Genomic DNA, 13,656 nt, shown 5'->3' on the forward strand with positions numbered 1-13,656 from the left:
AAGCGCCGTGTTTTATGGAATTTTAGAAAACTTAGTACTTAGTATTTCGAACGCCCTCGATGCCGCCTTATTCTGGATTTGCCACCAAAGAACAAACTTTTTTCTTCTGCTACCAGCTGCCGTTTTGCGATTGCGTTTGCCACTCGCTGCAACTGCCTGTTGTTGTCTTGATGTCCACCGAACCGAATGTGTTCTGTTCTGAATGCGGGTTTTCTTATCGTCGCGAGCAGCTTTACCAGCCAACTCGATCACTTCGACGGCCGAAACTATATAACGCCGGCTAGGTGGACTGGTGCACTGCTACTAACGCGCTCGGCCTAGCTACCCTTGCGGGGAACTCCAGATCAACACGGTTCGAGCGGGATTTTGCCTTTCCCTTCACTTTTCCTCCTTTGCCATGTCCAGACATGGCTGCTTGGGTTGGTTTGTTGAAGTGTTTTGATGCGAACCGATGTGGTGTACGGTTTGAATGAGAATGATCGTTACGGCAGCGGAGCGGGGATTTTTAAGCTGACTGGCTGGCTCGAGAATTACGCATGTGTGAGACAGCGACCAATGTTTCGTTCATTTTTTTCTTTTTCCTTTCCAATGGTGCTTCATTCTATTTCGCTGCTGCTCTGGTTGCCCGTTTTGGTCGGTACGATTTGAGGAGCCCAAAATGGACCAATCAAAAATAGGCACATAGTGCATTTGGACAATGCTTGATATTTCACAATTATTCAATTATTTATCTCAAGAAAAATGAAATGTTATTCATTATGATAGATGCGTAGATATATTTCCTATCAATTGATGCCAAAACCATTGCGATCTATTGAGAAATGCTCGAGTTATAAGCGTTCCAAATCTTGCATTTTTTCCTACTTGTTCAGTGCCTAGATTTCCATTTCACCCCCTATATCTTCCGGTTAGACGTAGTCCTACGTCAAAAAAAGTGGTGCCAGGTGTACACGATTCCAGCCCTTCTGGTTATCTGAAACTAAAAAAACTAACAGATTCCAAATTAGTAAAGATGCCGCTATCGCATGAACCTCGGAAAAGTCAAAACATTTTTTTTTTACAAAATGGCGGCCGTTTGAAAAACAAAATGCGGTTTAAAACGTTTTTTCTTACGTTTCCCGATTTTTTAAAAAATAGTTATATTAAAAAAAATACGATTTTCTTAGAGGTTCATGCGATAGAGAGAAGCATACAGATTGTATTCATATGAATTCGGCATGAATCGGTTCAGTAGAACTTGAGATATCGTGTACCCCAGTTTGAAAAAACTAGTTTCGAGAAAAACGCGTTTGAAGTTCAATGTTATGACCGTACCAGATTAGATACCGCAACACTAAAATACCTCTAACTCAGTTAATAATGTGATTTCCGATAATTCCTGCCCACCACAGAAATACGAAGGAAAAAAATGATTTTTTTCAAATTTCAAGACTAGAATAATGCCTTTATTCAGGAATGATTCTAAGCTTATTGGTGGTTGAGGACTTTCCGATCAATCATTCAGTTTTCACTGATTTGTGCATTGTTCCCGACTTAAAAGTGGCGTACATTATAAAAAGTGGCAATGGATCTACACATTGCTAGTCGGATGGGAAGAAGACATTTTCCAAAAAAGAGAGCTGTGTTCTTCGAATGAAAAATTCGTTCCATTGCGATTGCTATGATTGCCACCAACAATTGATTTCGGATTTTCTGTATCTAGTAAACAGTGAATAAGAATGAATCCATTGGCGCTTTTCAGGGCCGCCGAATTTCTCACTAAAGAGTTATTTCAATACAACTCAATGTAACAGTTTGATGCATTCTAAAGTAAAATTCAAAATAATAATAAAACGCAAATTGATTTTTGATAATTTGTTTACAGGGGAAGAGCTTGTGTGAATTTGAAAGTGTTTTGGACTTGTTGGTGGTTGGTGAGATTCCTATCGATCATAAAACTACGAAATTGTACCGGAAACAATGGTTAAAGGTGAAGTCGTTGTAGATGTAATTTTACCAATAGGCACAGAAAAACTACTCAGATATTCGATAAGTTATTTCAAATGACAGCCCTTGGTGTAGTCCTACATCTTCTTCGGTTATATCCCGGACATTACCCACACGCCTTTTTTACATTTCAGAATATGTGAAACTTACACGAAACATTTAAAATACATATAATATTGTCTCTATAGGAACGCGTCTTCATTATCATCCAGATATTTGAAGCGCAGTTCAGCAACTTGTGCCCCATCGATGCATATAGGTAATAATCGGTTGGAGCCAAATTCGATGGATAGGATCCATGCGAAAGTAGTTTCTAGCTTTTGAAGAGAACTAACAATACCAGCAAGAACCTACTTCTGAACACTTCTGGACAGCCTCAATTGTCATCGGGATAGACGCCAAAAGTAAAATAACAACAGAGCGAAGAGCTAGAACTTCTGGGAAGATGAAGAATAAGATAAATGATGATGGTTTGTCCAGTCGAAAATATGATCATGGTTTGTCCACTTTTTTGAATGCTCTAGTCAAATCAGGTATTCAGATGTTTCCAAACGTATGAATAAAATAGTCTTTTTCATGATTTACAGCAGTTATATAGGAAATGTTTACGGATTCACATGTTTTAAATGTTTATAAAGTCCACCTTCTATTAGTAGTTTTAAAAACGCCCCTCATTTGAGCTAACTTTTAACCAACCACCAGATGATTATTTGGTACGTATTCAGACGTTTTCCGGATTATAACACTTGCAAGTATTGTAAACATCATGCTTGCACACCATTTGTATCAGATTTACATAGCTAAATCATGTAATTAATGCGTCTCGATGAACTCAATTATGATCATGGTTTGTTCAATACGCTGATGTTGGTTTGTCCACATTGTTACTAGGGCAGCCGCTTGGTGCGCTGCAGTTCGTTTGTGTTGCCCTTCGTGCGTAGTAGAAATAAAGTTTCACTGTGTCGAGTGATGTACCCCATACAGGCAACATTCTGAAGAAAACCTAAATTATGAATGGATCCATATGATGACAGTAAACTCAAGCAATGAGAAATGCAACATCTACTTGAAAAATCGAATTTATTCATTCAAAAATAGCGATTTCTAAAACCGGACAAACCATGATCATTTTTCGGACAAACTATGACCAAAGTTGGACAAACCATGATCACAATTTCGCTTTGCGGTTAAAAAACATAAAAATTTGGATAATTTGAACGCCTCAGGGGCTGTCCACATACCACGTGGACAACTTTAGGGGGGTAGGGGGTAAGAAAATATCCACGATTGTCCACGGAGAGGAGGGAGGGGGTATAAACTGAGTCTACGTGGACAGGAAGAATTTTTTTTTGAATACACCACCTATACATTCAAAATTAAATTATAAAACACACATTCAAGAATTTTTTCTGTATTTAACAATAAACATGTTGAGCCGCCTGAGAGGGCTGCCCAGTCAAACGTTCATATATTTTTTCTCATATAATTGATCCTCTTCAGTGAAATCTGTAATATAAAAGTATCTGACGTGAATGACCAAACTATTTCCTATGGTCGAACTTTCATATTTACGGTTATAGTTATGCATAGATCCTCATTAGGGTGGCAGTGAAAATAGTCATGTCAAATTTCAAAAACCGGTGTACATTTTGTTTATTGGCCAAAGAAAAATAAGTTTGCAAAGTTTCACCTCAATCGAACATGATTTAGGGGTGCCTCAAAGCGCTTAAAGTTTTGATTTTTTATCCTCAAAAAGTAAGATTGGAAAATCTAAATTTTTTTTCCGATGCCAAATGACTTAAAAATGCATGAAACGTCGAGATCTGGTGTTATCTCGAAAAAAAAATTGGCCGACAATCGACCTTTTGGGACTTAGCCTGAGTTGCCGAAAAATCAAAACTTTAATTGCATTGAGGCACCCCTAAATCACGTCCGAATGAGCTGAAATTTTGCACAGGTCATTTTTTTGGGCCAATAAACAAATTGTACATGGTCGGTTCTTTAAATTCGATAATTATTTTTTTCCATACCTTCATCGCCTATCAGGCTCTCAGCCCAAAAGGACGATTCTTGGCTAAACATTTTTTTCGAGATAACACCAGATCTCGACGTTTCATGCATTCTCAGTCCCAAAAGGTCGATTTCAGTCAATTTTTTTTCGATATGGCACCAGATCTTAACGTTTCATGCATTTTTAAGTCATTTGGCATCAAAAAGCGCTATGAGGCACCCCCAAATCATGTCCGATTGAGCTGAAACTTTGCACAGGTCATTATTTTGGGCCAATAAACAAATTGTACATGGTCGGTTCCTGAAATTCGATGATGATTTTTTTCCATACATCCATTGCCACCCTAATCCTGATATACCAAAACTATAAAAATTAAACAATTCCATAATGGTTGAGATTTGATGACATGCGTAAATGATTTTTAATCAAATATAATTTTCTATACATTTTGTAATATCTCGAGAACAGTTCTAAGACTAACGATAAGAATGTGTGTATAATTTTTCATACATTATTGCGTGTAAAATCATTTTTCGATAGTATTTTCATTTCATCAATTTCTAGGAATAAATATTTACATTTGCATGAGATTATCCATGCATCACTAGTCGTCATCTTAAAACAATTGAGCAAGTGCTCTGATAAAAAATATACATGCAATTAGGTAGCTGATTCGGAATATTTTAGGAGGTGATAGAGGATCATATCTGATGAAAAAATCCTACGCATATAATCAACTCCCAACAAGGATATTGTTGAACTTTTCTTGGGCCTAATTTTATGTCTTGGACTGACTCTCATTTAGAAAGCACGCTACTTAGAATAATTATACTGTTCATTCGAAAGATGACAAAATTTTGCGTAGAATGCTACTTAGACATTCAATGCAGAATAGTCAATAAGCAGTTGAAAAAATATAAATATTGAAAATATTTCAATACGCTATTAGAACTCTCTAAAAATTCCCTGAACTATAGCGGAATAGGTTTCGTATTACGCTGGCGACTAGAAGTGAATCGAGTGTGTAAATGAGCCGACATTTCCTGTGACCGATCGTATTCCAAAGTGGGCAAAGAACTACACTCGACAAAAAAAATAGAGGAGCAAAATGAGACATCGAAAGTTTTGAGTGATTTTTGAAACGTTGTAGCTCTGTTAAAGCGTCAAAGCAACAAATGTAAAGAATGTTTTCAAGTTTGCGATGGGCAGATTTGACTATCGATTTGCTGTGCGCTCATTATTTCATGAAATATTCTCAATTCAAAATTAAAGGAGAATTTTTCATTCGATAGAGAATACCTCTGTAGTAAATATTTTTACTGAAACTTTCTATGAATCAAATGGAAGCGAAATACCCATGTTGATTGAATTGTTGTTGGGGATACATTTTAAACATCTATAGAAACATTGAAAACAAACCAAAAACGCTTTATAATTTTGACGTAGGACTACGTCTAACCGGAAGATATAGGGGGTTAAATGGAAATCTAGGCACTGAACAAGTAGGAAAAAATGCAAGAATTGGAATGCTTATAACTCGAGCATTTCTCAATAGATCGCAAAGGTTTTTGCATCAATTGATAGGAAATATATCTACGCATCTATCATAACGAATAACATTTCATTTTTCATGAGATAAATAATTGAATAATTGTGAAATATCAAGCATTGTCAAAATGCACTATGTGCCCATTTTTGATTAGTCCATTTTGTGCTCCTCAAATCGTACCGACCAAAACGGGCAACCAGAGCAGCAGCGAAATAGAATGAAGCACGATTGGAAAGGAAAAAGAAAAAAATGAACGAAACATTGGTCGCAGTCTCACACATGCGTAATTCTCGAGCCAGCCAGTCAGCTTAAAAATCCCCGCTCCGCTGCCGTAACGATCAGCATTCTTTGTGTGGACACCGACTGGACAACATCGTTGCTGGACGAGCTGGACGGCGAGGGATCGAGTGCCTTTCTCAAGGCAAGAGGGCGGAGGTGGTAGCGCTGGAGTAGAATAGAGTAGAGTTTTCAAAGGGCCTTTCTCAAGGCTAGAGACGAATGAACTGCAAAAGTTTAAAGTCTCTATAATACAATACCTTCCTTCCTTCCGTAACGATCATTCTCATTCAAACCGTACACCACATCGGTTCGCATCACAACACATCAACAAACCAACCCAAGCAGCCATGTCTGGACATGGTAAAGGAGGAAAAGTGAAGGGAAAGGCAAAATCCCGCTCGAACCGTGTTGATCTGGAGTTCCCCGCAAGGGTAGCTAGGCCGAGCGCGTTAGTACCAGTGCACCAGTCCACCTAGCCGGCGTTATATAGTTTCGGCCGCCGAAGTATTCGAGTTAGCTGGCAAAGCTGCTGGCGACGATAAGAAAACCCGCATTCGGAACAGAACACATTCGGTTCGGTGGACATCAAGACAACAGGCAGTTGCAGCGAGTGGCGAGTGGCAAACGCAATCGCAAAATGGCATCAGGTAGCAGAAGAAAAAAGTTTGTTCTTTATACAAACTGCTTTGGTGGCAAATCCAGAACAAGGTGGCATCGAGGGCGTTCAAAATGGTTTTTTTCAAAACCACGAGTACTAAGTTTTCTAAATTGACACCATTCCATAAAACACGGCGCTTATCAGGGCCATTAAACCTTCCAAAAAAGAGTTTAGGAAATACATGCTTTCTAGAACATTATCCAAAATAATAATAAAACACAAATTGATTTTTTCATAATTTGTTTGCCAGGATCTGATGAGTATGTGAATTTGGCAGTTGTTCTGAGCTTATTGATAGTTGGGGACTTTCCTGATTATTCAATATTCACCAATTCTTAAATTGTTTCCAGATTGAACGTACAGTAATTTACAATTAGTTCGACATTTAGCTAATTGGACGGACATGTAATTGGACATTTTTGTAAACATAGAGATCCAAATTATGACCCCACATTGAAAGTCGACACTGTACCACTGTCATCGCAAATGTTCAATTACAGGTTAAAATCGCCTCCAATGCGACACTGAGTGGCGCTTCGGCACGTCGCATTGAATGTAATTTACTGTACAACATGTCACAAAGCTGGATGGGAAGAAATTTTCCAACTGTGAAAGCTGTGGCGAGTGGCAACAAATCGCTAAACAGGAAGGTTTAGCCGAACAATAAACTCTTTAGATTGAAGATAATTTTGTGATCCTGAAAAGGGCCCTTTTTAGCCTGCATGTGAATCCAACAAGCGAACAAATCGTAATGAATGTATTTTTTTGCCATCGCTCCCTTTTAACGCTCATTCGTTCGTCTCGTTGGACTCGCCCCTCTGGCTGAGTCTGCCGATTTGTCTCTATCCTGTGAGTGTGTACCGCTAGAGTATAAAACACGCGGACCCCGAAAAAATATCTTATTTTCTTTCAAACCGTAAACCCGTGTGATTGTACGGCATCGGCATCGTGGACGTAACAAAGGAGGACAAGTTAAGGGAAAGGCAAAGTCTCACTGGAACCGTGCAGGTCTCCAGTTCCCTGTTGGTCGCATTCACTGATTGCTCCGCAAGGGTAACTAGGCCGAACGGATTGGTGCCGGAGCACCAGTATACCTAACAGCGATTATAGAGTTTCGGCCGTCGGAGTGCTCGAGTTGGCTTGCAAAGCTGCTCACGACAATCAGAAAACCCGCATTAAGAACAGAGCAGCTTCGGTTCGGCGCTCATCAAGGCAACAATTAGTTTCAGTGAGTGGCAAAGTGTTTCTCCGGCACGTCGCATCAAATGTAATTTACTGAACAACATGTCACAAGCTGGATGGGAAGAAATTTTCCAACTGTGAAAGCTGTGGCGAGTGGCAAACGCAATAGCTAAACAGGAAGGTTTAACCGAACAAGATGGAAATATCGAGTGATAACAAAAACACAACACCAAAGGTTCTTTTCAGAACCATCAACATATTCATAAAGAGTAAACAGTAAACTAATCCATTTTTCAGGTAGATAGATAGGTATTCACGTAGGAGAAGAAAATAAAACAATATATTTAAAATATATATTTAACAAAAGCTGTCCCCTTTGTATAGTCCTACGTCACTCCGGTTATGTCCCCGACATTGCCCACCCGTCTTTTTCTTGAAATTCTTTTTAATTGGTAAAAAAATAATCTATGTATATAAAATTGTTCTGTTCGTTACAAAAACTCGAAAAGTTCAGCACTGATGGATTATAACACAATATACAATCCACTTCAAAGATTATTGCTGATACTGCCAACGTCTCAGGAAGCTTTGAGATTTCCAGATGGAATAAGCACACTTCTGAAACAAAGCTGTGAACGTAAATTAACTTTCTAGTATTGAATATTGAATATTGAGAGTATATTGAATATGTGTGATAGCAACACATTTCTTTGAAAGTGTTCAAAAATCGTGAACATAAACATAGTTTGTATCTGATAATGATTTTAAATCCGTTCATTTTTATTCGATTGGCGTTGCTCAAGATATGTCATTTTTGTGTTATTTTTATACGGATGGGGATTGTTCAACTTTAAAACTTCGCAGATAAAAGAAAAACAAAGTATTGCAAGTATTTCAAAGTTAAACTCATATGAAACACATGCTGCTCGTTTGCTCAGCTTGTTTTGCTTCTCATTTCTCTGTCAAAAAAACTCAATGTCCCACAGCAAAGTGTGGCATGGTACAGCTAGTAAAATTTGAAACAAATTAAACTTAAATAGAATTAAAATTTATTTTATGCGCAACCATGTCATTTCCTAAATTATTATAATAAAATATGGAAAAATGACCACGTGGACAACAGGGGGAGGGGTATGAAAATGTTCACGCTTGTCCACGGAGGGGGAGGGGAGAGTATAAAATCGTGCCTTTTCTGTTCACGTGGTATGTGGACAGCCCCTTATAGTAGTATTAGCAACTAGAGACTTGGGACTTATCAACAAACCAAAACTCGTTTTGATTATATGTGATTTTCATAAAGAAAAATGGATTTGCATGTACTAGTTGCGTGAAAACACCCGAAATCGGGCAAACCAACATCATTTACCTTATTTCATTGTCGATCAGTAAAGTTGTAGAAGAATCGTTCTCATTGATTAGTTTTCCCAACACAGCTTTGAGTTTGTACTGATCTTTTTGTTAGCTAAGTGAAAAGGTAGGGAAAAACTGTGGAAATACTATTTGTTTAGCCATTCTTCTAACTTCAATCCAACGAGAATATGCGTCGATTATATTTATAGAAAAATTCAATGTGTATTCGTTCTTTATTACTGATCTCAAGATATACATGAGATGAAAGTTATTCCTAATCTCTCCAAATATGTTATGTTTCTATGATAGTTTTGTTCAGCTCTATGCTTATTGAACTGAACTGTTTGTCATCAAACCCTCTATTCAAACCTTGCAAATTAGAAAAAAATATGTAGCTGTATAAATATTGTTCGTTAAATGCATGTAAAAGTCAATTTTAGAACGTTTATCCAACTCCAAGATGTGGTAGATACGTAATAGACGATGTGGAAGTTTTGACCATATTTTAATTTTTTCGAATTTTACTTATCCTACGCTATCAAAGATGATGATATTTGTCTGATAGAATTTTTTTAACGAATTGAATTATTTCTATAAATATCAATGACGAACTCATTGGTATTTGATTGATATCTACGTTATGATTGGAAAAAAATTTATAATATGTTATTTTTGTCACAAATTAACTCTATGATTCATCATTGTGCATCACTGAAAAAAGAAGACCAATAAAAAGACACACAATATAATACTTCATCCATTAGACAATACAATACATCATTAAAATTCAAAATTCTTTTAAAATTTAACGAAGATAATTATTATTGTACTGCTCGACCTAACTACATTAATCCATTTTAATTATTTTGGAGACAAAACAGCACCAATGTGATACATTTCGGTTCCTGTTCCATCTTAAATCTCTTTCAAGAAAATTGATATCCCTGGATTTAATAAAATTAAACGAAAAAAAATTAAAAATGGAAAAGTTTGTCCCTTGCATACAAGTGAACGTTTAAAAGAGTAATATTGATGGAAATATTAGAAAGAATCATTAATAAATGCTTGAATTGAGAGAAAAAAAATCTCCCACGAAATATGGATCCGTCAAAGTAGAGCAAAACTTGAGCAGAACACTTTCCTTTGAAACTCCCCAGACTGTGCAGGATACAAAAAAGACACAACAGAAAAAAAAGCAAGAAACGGACTGAAAACTAGTTAAAAACTTTGCAGAAAATGTGCAATTGCAATTTATTTATGTTTATATATTCATATTCCTGTCTGCAAGCCATTCCGACAGCAGAACCATCCATTTATATGTTTTTTTTCGTGTTGTCTTCATGCTTTGGCAGAAAATATTTTCACACTTTGTTTATATGGAACACAAACTTTTATTTATGCAGCTTGAATAGTTCCTGCCACTGTGACAGTGGAACTAAACTTTCACGCAAAGTTGGTGCGAAGTGGTCCACATTTTGTCTAGCATCGTCGTTCTATGAATATGGACCCAAATATTCGATCGCCGATTTAAAAACTTCGATAACTCTCGTGCAGTTTGATTACAGCTACGATATCTTACTTCCCCTAGAAGTCCTATTTTTTACGGAATCTAACGACCAATTTTGCTGCATTGAATATCTTAGACAGACACATAACTTTGTAGGGGAAGCAGAAAAAGGATTCATGTATTGGCGTTCGGCTCGGTATCATCGAATATTCATGATCCCATCGAGTCCTGGGCTTCATACTTTTTTTTTCTCGCTTTCTTGCATAAATGCTTCCGCTGTGAAAAGTCCACAAAGCTGGCTACAGAATGTTTGTTCTATCGATTTAATCCCACCGGTTGGTATCGAAAGTTAGGGAATCTAGGTATAAAATTCATACATTTTATTTCTCTCGAATGTATCGGCTAGAGTCTTGTTCTGGAAAACTTATGTAATCCGCATCTATCGTTTATTGTTCGGATTGTCGAGTGAGCCGAAGTGTTTCTCGGTGTCGATGATTATTTTATGTCACTAGTGTAGGTATGGTGAACTAGATTTTTCGTCAGGTTTTCAAAATTCTAGAACAATCAATTTATGTTTGTTCCATCTTTAGATAAAAAGAATGTGAATTTTTCAGAAGGTATTTATATCTTCTTTCCACTGTAACCTATTGCAAATTACTTTCGCAGCGTGAGTAGTGTCCGATTTATAACATACTAGCTGACCCGTCAAACTTCGTCCCGCCCAAAATTGTTTTTTTTTTGTTATCAATACCTTCAAACATTCACGTTTTCTTACTATGAGCAAGTTCATGGGTTCAATCGCAGAACTGTTCATTGATTGATCTTCTAATCGACCCCGTTGAACTTACCTTTTACTAAAGAATTCCTAGTACTTCTACCAAAACTTATAATATCAGATTATTTTCAGACACAATTCTCGTTCAAGATTTTTCAACCACTTGCAAAAAACATGTTTCTCCGTTACATGGAATAAATGTTTGATACATAAAATATGATAGAATAAAGACAGAAGCCTCCTCTCTTCTCCCTTTAGAGAGGGGGAGGAGTGTCTATTCACCATAGAAACGTTTCGTGTCCCCTAAAATATTTACATGCCAAATTTGGCTCCATTTGCTTGATTAGTTTTCGAGTTATGCAGAAATTTGTTTTTCATTTGAAATGTTTCTTCCCTATATAACCTCCACCTGCTAAATTTAGTTCCGTTTACTTTATTAGTTCTTGAATTAGACCATAGAATAATTTATTGCACCCTGAAACCTCTACATGCCAAATTTCGTTTCATTTAATTGATTAGTTCTCGAGTAATGCAGAAATTTAAGTTTTATTTGTATGGTAGCCCCTCGTTAGAGAGGAGGGTGGTGCCTAACCACCGTAAAAACATTTATTGCGCCCTAAAACCACCATATACCTAATTTGTTTTCATTTGCTTGATTAATTCTCGAGTAATGCAGAAATTTGTGTTTCATTTATATGGCAGACTTTACCATCCACAAACCATAAGAGAGAGAGGGGGGAGGAGTATCTAAACACCATAGATTCATTTATTGCACCCTAAAACCTCTACATGCCAAATTTCATTTCATTTACTTGATTAGTTCTCGAGTAATACAAAAGTTTGTGTTTCATTTGTATAGCAGATCCCCCTAGGAAAGGGGGAGGGGTATCTAACCACCATAGAATCATTTATTGCACTCTGAAGCCTTCACATGCCAAATTTGGTTTCGTTTGCTTGATTAATCCATAAAAATCAGACAGACAGACAGACAGACAGAAATCCATTTTTATATTTATTTATTTATTTGTTAATTCATCAACGGGCTTTAAGGCCTTAATGATGTAGCTTACTTCTAAATACGAATATTGCATTACATAAAAGTCGTCACATAGTCATAACATAAACCAACTATCACATGGCAATTTCATCATTAAAAAAAAGAACTAAATCTTCGACGAAGAAGCATTCGGGATAGATTAAAGTCGAACAGCCTGGCTACTCTGTTAAAGAGTCGTTGCAATCCACCGAATCGACCAAACATGCTATAATTCGTGCGTAGTACAGGCAATCGTAACATCGAATTATTTCGGAGAGCTCGAGGTCGAACGTTGATATTGATGTTTTCCAAGAGAACGGGACAGTCTATGCGTCCTTGCAAAGCATCAGCGATTAGCAAAGCTCTTGCTGTGTCTCTACGAACTGACAAAGTTTCCAAGTTGATCAGCTGACAACGACTCTTGTAGCTCGGTAAACGGAAGGGGTCTGTCCATGGCAATCTACGAAGTGCATTTCGCACGAACCGTCTTTGAACTGATTCCACTCTTTCGACACCGTTGTTGTAATGAGGAGTCCAAACTGCTGAACCATACTCTAAAATAGAACGAGTCAGAGAGCAGTAGAGGGCTTTAAGGTAGTAGATGTTCGTGAAGCTTTTAGCAATCCTGGAAATGAACCCCAGAGTTCTGGACGCTTTATTAACCATGAACGAGATGTGCTGTTTAAATGAGAGTTGCGTGTCCAAAATAACTCCCAGATCCTTGACTTCGCTAACGCGCTCGACAACTGTGTCGAACAAGACATATTTGTATAATATGGTCTGTCTCGTACGCGCAAACGAGATAACAGAACATTTGACGGGGTATACATCCATTCGGTTAAGAGTGCACCAATCAGCAAAAGCATCCAGCTGTCGTTGAAGGAAGCGACAGTCTTCTATTGAACAGATCTGAAGGTAAATTTTCAAATCGTCTGCATATGATAGTCGTGGTCCTTCAATTACCAGATTTACGTCATTGAAGTAAATCAGAAAAAATAACGGACCCAGATACCTTGTGGTATGCCGGACGTAGCAGCAAAAAGAGAAGATTGGCAATCACAAATAACGACGGCTAGTCGACGGCCAGTGAGATATGATAGGAACCATTGCAGAAGGTTGCCGTTGATTCCGAGTGTGTCCAGTTTCGCGATAGCTATATGGTGGTTTAATTTGTCGAAGGCTGCTGTCAAATCAGTATAGATGGCGTCCGTTTGAGCATGCTTCAACATACTGTCGGTAATGTAAGAAGTTAGGCACAGCAAATTTGTGGTAGTAGAACGACGTGTCGTGAATCCGTGTTGATCAGTATTAATGTACGACTTG

The sequence above is a fragment of the Toxorhynchites rutilus genome, chromosome 2, assembly GCF_029784135.1.
Source record: "Toxorhynchites rutilus septentrionalis strain SRP chromosome 2, ASM2978413v1, whole genome shotgun sequence".
In the NCBI taxonomy this organism is placed as follows: Eukaryota; Metazoa; Arthropoda; class Insecta; order Diptera; family Culicidae; genus Toxorhynchites; species Toxorhynchites rutilus.